This window comes from Nanorana parkeri, unplaced genomic scaffold (assembly GCF_000935625.1).
Source record: "Nanorana parkeri isolate BGI_ZX_2015 unplaced genomic scaffold, ASM93562v1 scaffold67, whole genome shotgun sequence".
NCBI lineage: Eukaryota > Metazoa > Chordata > Amphibia > Anura > Dicroglossidae > Nanorana > Nanorana parkeri.
The window spans coordinates 2,377,016-2,384,862 of NW_017306335.1; the positions used below are offsets into that span (position 1 = coordinate 2,377,016).

The 7,847-nt window shown below is 46.0% G+C and overlaps 1 protein-coding gene across 1 annotated transcript in view; it reads right to left on the bottom strand.

Moving 5' to 3' along the window:
- Window positions 1-5,495, bottom strand: part of PPFIBP1 (PPFIA binding protein 1) — an 81,178-nt gene extending 75,683 nt beyond the window's left edge. Inside the window, exon 1 of the mRNA XM_018576437.1 lies at window positions 5,421-5,495. The gene's annotated coding sequence lies outside the window, so the exon portion shown is untranslated. The remainder of the gene's footprint in view (window positions 1-5,420) is intronic.
- Window positions 5,496-7,847: the final 2,352 nt, after the last annotated feature.

A 7,847-nucleotide genomic window follows, 5' to 3' on the forward strand; every position in this document is an offset into this window, starting at 1 on the left:
GGGGGGGTTGGAAGGAGCAAGACAGCAAGACATAAAGCAGGGGTGGGCAACTCTGGCACTCCAGCTGTTGTAGAACTACAAGTCCCATGAGGCATTGCAAGACTGACAGTTAAAGGCATGACTCCCAAAGGCATGTTGGGATTGCCGGCGAGAAAGATACCATCAGAACATAGAATTGACGAACGTCATTTAACCCTTTCGCTGCTACCGACATATGTCATATGCCAGTGGCAGCGGGCGCCTTTAAACAGACTGCCATCGGCTATGACCGCCAGGACTCTGTTTACACTGGAAGTGATTCTGGCGGCACAGGCTGGTGAAGTGTGCCGCCCCCATGTCCATGGTCTGGACAAGTCCTTCTTTCTGTGACCCCAATGGGGGAATTCACTTCCTGTCCCTGCGATACCAGCACAAGAAATAGGGGAAAGACCAATTGCGTACCGAAGAACGTTCACATGCTGATAATGATGATTAAGCCCAGTTTTGGTTGTGAAATGCGATAGCGGAGGCCATTTTCGGTCAGGGACTCTCTGTTCATGTTGTGCAGGTGAATAAAGTGACCAGTCTGTCTTTTCCTTTGGAATGGCGCAGTCCGTGGGTAACAGGACGAGCCCCAGCTGGCGTTCAGTACCCAATCTTCCAATTCAGGGCTCGGCAGCAGAGTACCCCATACTTCTGACAAGAAATAGGGGAGCGGTTGTCACCGGAACAGGGAGAAACAGACAGCAATAAAAACATTGGAGAGGAATTCATGAAAACTGGAGCAGACCGTTTTCTCATGGCAACCAATCCGCTTCTCTCTTCAGTTTTAAAATGAAACAGAGAAACTGATAGGTTGCCATAGGCAACTGCTTCAGTTTTTATGAAATCCTCCCATTGTCAGAAGTTCTAACTTCTCACTACATGAGGGGAATTTATCAAAACAGGAGCAGACGAATCTGGAGCAGCTGTGCATGGCAACCAATTAGATTCTCTCTTTCGGTTTCAAATTGTGACTGAAGGGAGATGCTGATTGGTTGGGTGCCCTGTGCAACTGCTTCAGATTCTGTCTGCTCCAGTATTGATACATTTCCTTCTCTGTGTTTTTGTGTGCCCTGAGGGAGAGATTTTATATCACTTCCTGTCCTGACAGTAGGCCAGAGAAAAATCTCCACAATGGGCACACAGACAACAATAATATCCTGATAGAGGCTCTAACTCTCTGGCACCCAAGCTGTGACTCAGAGGCTGCATGGGACCCTGTGGCACTTGGGCCATGTTCACACGTGCCGCAAAACAAAGTGGTTGAGCCGCATTTTTAATGCTTGCCAACCGCCTACCAACACACCAAAAACCAGCCTTAGTTTTTTTTTTTTTTTTTTACTGCACCATGTCACAATGTACAGATAGATTACCTCTGCGCACTGCGGTGCGTTGCAAAGCTGGAGTGCATTTGCAAAGTGCTTTGGGGTGCTGTTCAATATGAATGAAACGCACTGCCGATATCAAGCATTCCTGTAATGTGCCCTAATCTGCGTATCCTGCCGTATATTACCGCATTGCACAGATTGGGGGGAAAAAGGGGCAGCCTGCCATTTGCAAAGGTTTATAAAAAGCCGGCAGCCAGGAATCCAAGTCTACACTACATGCACCTGACCCCATGATTGTAGACTCCCCCAAACAATGACAGGACATAACAAATCGCTGCAGGAAAGTCTGACATGAACTTCAGCAGAGAGGACTGTGAGAGTGCTGCGACCTCCTCCGCCATATGGAGACAATCTGCTCCCCTCTGCCAGGCGGCCAGAGCTGCGTGGGAGAAAACCGACGCTGCTCCGAACCCAACATACAATTTACTAAATGAAACAGCAGTCCCGACAAACTGACTTTAATGGGAAACAGCCGTGTGTTTCAGGTGAGTACACATGACTCGGGTCAATAGACAGAGCTAACATAGCAAGATAAGGAGACTTCGTGCCAAAAAAAGTGACAGTTATCAGCCGAGTCCAATGAGGTTGGAAAGTGAAAGTCACATCCTTGCGAAAGATCCTTATCCTTATGCGTTTTGTGAAATGAGCCGATTGTGAGATAGTACTGTCAGGTTTACAGGCTTTAAATCCATGTCCTAGATTTGCATATCTGATTGGGATTTCACAAGTTGGCAGAGTCAGCATCGCACAGTCACTGGAAGGTCGCGTTGGGATGCCATTCAGAATGGATGGCACCACATTGCATCAATGCGCGTTTCATGCATTACCAAGTGTTGCGGTAACATGCGTGTTAGCTCGTGTGCATTACCTCATTAGCATGGGATCCCTGCGGCAGGAACTTACGGATTCCTGCGGCAAGAATCCCAGGTTTCCCATTTAGATGCAGCCACTGTACTCGTCCAAGTTAATGACCGGCTGACAGCAGCCGAATGTGCAAGCGGCAGTCCGCGCGTAATCGTGTATGATACAATAACATGCGGTTTGGAATAGCTCACGGTCGCTGGAAGCAGGACAGATGTGTCCAGGCACATTGATCCATTCTAACCTGCATGTAATCATATCACATACACTTCCATGCGGGCTGCCACTTGCAGTGAGCTAACACGCATGCTTCCGCAACACTTGGTAATGCATGAAACATTGAAATCAATGCAACGTGGTGCCATCCATTCCGAATGACATCCCAATGCATCCTGCTGATGACCATACGATGCAGTAATGCAGGTCTGTTTTCTGGGAAGTTGAGGTGCATTGCCAGCCCATTCATTCTGAATGGGCTTCCTAATGTAGTGCATGTAAACATGAAAAATAACACACGGTAATGCCATGTACCACAGCGGCAAAGCGTGAACATCGTCGTACCCCAACATCCGGGAGAGTTGTGAACGACACTGATAAATTGCAGAAATAAAAATCACATAGAGTCCAAAAACACAGGAAGGCCACAGACCTTATTCAGTTATTAGAGGGCAATATTATTTATCTCTGGTCATCAAGAATAGCTGTTTCTGAGCTATTCTTGATGACTTCAGTTGACTGAGCTTCAGTTCTGAGCTCCGGCCGAAAGAAAGGATTGATTAGCGAGGTCTGCAGCAGACCTCACTAATCGTCACTAGAACACCAGGAATCGATCTGCCTCCTCACTGCAAAAAGGTAAATCAGGAGAGGGGGCTCTGTAATTTATTTTAATTGTATATGTGGATGTGCGGTGGTTTTTTAAAATTAATTTTATATGCGAGGGGTGTATTTTTTATGTGTATGGGGTGGTGGGGAGCGTATCATTTTATATGTGTAGGGGTAGTTTTTTTTTTATTTGTATTGGAGTGTATAAAAGCTGGCCATACACCTTACAACCATCACACGACTTTCGTTGTGCGATGGATGTAAGGTGATTAAAATTTCGTACGACCTCCCCATCATGGACAGGCAGATCGTACTTGCGATCATCGCAAGGCCTCCCCGCTGAGGGGAGGGCCTGCAGATGATTGCAATGCTGAGCGGGCAGTGTGCACTTGCGCACCTCGGGCCGTGCAGCTTTCGTTTTGCGATCGAGTTACCAACCCCCTGAAAATCGTAGATTTTCGGCGGGTTTTCTAGCGTGCTCGTTATACGAAAATCGTACGATAATCGTCAGGTGTATTGGCAGATTTAGGCTACATTCACACCTGTATCTTTAGGTGCATTTAGAAATTCCTGCATCAGGAACTTGTGTTTTCCTGCAGCAGGAATGCCTAATCTGGTGTTTACAAGTGACAGATATCGCCTATTCAAGTTAATGATCAAATGACAGCAGCTGCATGTAATGGAATGTGATATGATTACATTTGGTTAGGAATCAGTCACTCTCCCTGTACGCATCAATTGTGCAACCAGGGAGAGTGTTTTCTAACCGCATGTAATCATATCACATACAATTACATGCGGTATGCAGGCGTTTACATGCAGCGGCTATCACCTGATCATTACCTTGAATGGGTGACAGCTGCCACTTGTAAACACAAGATTAGGCATTCCTGCTGCAGAAAAACGCAAGTTCCTGATGCAGGAATCCCTATATGGACCTAAAATAACAGATATGAATGGGGCCTTATTGTGTGTGTATTGGGGTCCGTTGTACCATACTGGATATAATGACATTTTATTTTGATGGACGAAATTTGGCAAGTGGCCTCATGGGAGTCAAATGAGTTTGAGACCCCTGCCTAAGGGCTAGTTCACACCAGAATCTCGTGCGTCTGCAAGAGGTGTTTGTTGCTTAAAATGGGATTTCAGGTGCGTTCCGATAGGGCAAGCAGTATTTTCTCTGGCTAAATCGGAACGGACTGCACTGCTGTGAATAGAGCACAAGAATTACGATAGAAAAGCACTGTGATGCGTTTTTGATGCAGCTGCAAAACGGAACGGACTGCATCACAACTGAATCTGGTGTGCACTGGCCCTTAACCCCAATTGACAATCATTCCAGATGCATCAAAGCAAAAGCTGTACAAAATCCTACAGTTTGCTTTTAGAAAGCAGCCACAATCTGAGTAGAAGAGCCTGTCCCCTGCCAGCACACCATAGAGTACAACCCTTGCTCTCTGTGTGGAAGCAGTGGTCTCTCTGCAGAGGTCTGACACACGTTCTGTTGCATCAGAGCTAGAGCTCTAGAATCATGCAGCAACCATGAGCTCTGCCGACTGCAAAGGTGTGATTTCTGGCAGGATCAACAGGTATTTTTTGCACTTACCAAACGGTTATAACAAAATGCTTCCAATGGTGTATATAACAGACCAAAAGGGAGCAAATATGAGAAGTTCAGTGTTGGGGTTTCCATACACCTTGAAGGGGTTTGTTTATCAAAGTTCCGCCCGGGGTGCCGATCGCATGGCACGAACGCCCCTAGGTGACCTATACTCATCAGCACCATCAAGGGGTGCTAGTGTCACACGAATGCATCTGCCTGACACAACTTTTCTAAGGCCCCATTCACACCGCATGCGTTGGCATCAGTTTTTTTTTTTTCAACAGATGCCAATGCAAAGACATCTGAAAATGAATGGCTGTAAATGGGAGCAGTTCAATGCAATGCAACGGACATCAGCGCAAGGCAGAACCAATACCCTATATAGCTTACTGTAAAAATTAAACAAAACAAATCCCCCCCCCAAATAGCAATGTAACGCAAAGCATGTTACGCACTATGCCAATGCATGTGAACGCACTCCTGTTGGGTCACGTCCAACGCACACATTTCAGTGTGAATGCACCCTAAATGCATCCTCAGGTATTTGTACATACCAGAATCTATGACTGAATCCTCATCACATAGCAAAACTAAAACAAAACAGACACTCCTTATAAGAAACGCAGGCTGAAGCCAAAACAGCGACTGAACGCGCAAGGCCGCGCACAATCTGTCACCAATCGCCCGTCTGCCACATACTGTAGGGAAAACAATTGCGCACTCACCGTCTTCTAAGCTCCGTAGAAGGAACAAACACTGACACCTCTGTTACATTATATCGTCTCCTCAGAACGCACAAAGGATCAGAGAAGTGCACAGAGAAGTGCGGATGGACAAAGAGCGCAGAGCGTTGTCACCTCCCCCCCTTCCCGATAATGACAGGAGACCCTCGGGTCGTTCTGTGACTTGGAGGAGTCGGCGAGGACGGGTAATGCTCCGGAGATGCCACAATTGCAGACACAATTTCCTTGCGCGGCGATACAACTTGTCCCCTGACGGGGGAGAGGAACAAAGTGGCGATTATACGAGCAGCTAAATAACACGGCGGAGGGGAAGGGAGGCTAAATTTGGATGCGCGAGATGCCGCTTTGTAATTTGAAAGAGACATAGAGAGATAATGCTGCAAGAAGGCTGCAGAGGCTCCTCTGAGGGGCACGGCCACAAAATCCAGCAAACGCAGGATCTGAATAATGTATAGATCTAAATCCTAACTGCTCCATGCATTGTGCATCAAACAACTGCCATGTGTTCCCCATAAAATCTCCTCTTTATCATCCTTTTCCCCATCTTAGTGCTGCTGAACCCCGCCAGCCTCTTTCAGCCACTTCCTGTCTATACGCACATCATTGCTCTGGACTGGCTCCCTGATGCCTGTGCAATCGGCACAGGCGTTTCTAGTCTCCATCAGGGGAAGTATGCAGCAGGGTGACAACACAGGAGCACAATCGAAAAACAGTTGTCACCTGAAAACAGGAAGTGTCTGAACAAGCACTCTGTACTTACAGATGTACAAATGATATGCACCTGTACATTAAAACAAAGAAATCATTAAAGTGGAACTGCAGACAAAACACACTGAACACCCAGTGGATCTACTGATACAGGAATGGTTTTACACGCCAAAAGATTTTTATTTCTGTTCAATCTTGTGATTCCAACATCCCACCAGATTGGTCACAGACCAGCCAAACTGACTGCTGATTGGTCAATAAAAAAGCAGCAGCAGGTAATTACATTACCGGTTCATTTTGTCAAGAACTGCACAGGCAACAGGGTTTGTATGACTGGGTCCTCTCGGTGAGAGGTAACACACATGTAGTCACACTAGTACATTACTTAGCATGCATGGACTTAACCTGAAAATATATATCCAAATACTAAGCCCACTAGGACTGCCTGCAGGTTTTGTCAGAATGTTTGCAGTATCCCTTTAAATAATGTCTATTTTTAATACACACACACACACACACACACACACACACACACACACACACACCAAAGACGTGGGGGGTCACAAAGTGGTCCCATTTTGAAGGATGACTGCACATCGCATTATAAAAACACACAAAGAGGCTGAAAACATAAACAGAAAAAAAAGAGAAGGAGACGAAAGCCTGGGAAGAAGGAGTTCCTGAGGCCATGATAACTCATCTGGGAAACGGCTGCGGACGGCAGTCACCGAAAGGTCAACAAAAGTCAATTCTGCAATGAGAAACGCACCAAGATCGGCTTCCTGCGCCTGCCCATCGGATGTGGCGGATTCCGCACTGCTCAGCAGCCCGCCAACGTACAGGACGCAAATGACAGAGGTTACATAAAGAACACAAAAATACAGCGTGTGAACAACATGTACTAAAAAAATAATATATGTAATATAAATGTAGTGTGTATAGTTTTATATATATATTATTATTCCAAAAGAAATTATACACATTTATAATAATACTAATAATAATACTACAATGGTTTATTTTTTTGTTAGAACTTTATTGACAATTGTATTAAGTTCTCTTGGCACAGCGTAGTGAGTGAGTCACATCTTACCGCGCTGAAAAAAAACAACTGCATGCCAGTAGCAGCTTTTTTTTCCCTGAACACCATTGTGTTGCCCATTTTAAACCAAAGCAACATTGCCCTGTTCATGTATTGGGGCTGTGCTGAAAAACACTCCAGCTGTTGTAGAACTACAAGTGCCACAAGGCATTGCAAGACTTTTAACAGCCACAGTCATGACTCAGAGGTAGAGGCATGATGGAATTAGTAGTTTCAGCATAGCTGGGGGGCCTGGGTTGCCTTTTCTTTATGTAAAACAAACGGCCTTCTTCAAGCCGCTGAACCTTTGCGTTGCCGAGCTGCAGCCAAGCGCTACTATCTGCTCCGCACAGCTCCGACCACAGATTTCTCATTCACCAACTCACAAGACTCCCGGCTGATAACAAGTCACGGTTTGTGCAGAAACAAAAAGTCTTTTCAGAGTCCGACGTGTTTACCGAGGCCGCGCTGGCCATGTGACCCAACCCCAAAAAGCCATCATGACTATGTATATTCTAACTGTTCTAACACACACATCAATCTGGAGCAGAAACTCTGGAGCAGTTGCCCCGTGGCAACAAATCAGCTTCTCTTTTCAGTTTGTTCAGCTAAGATTTGAA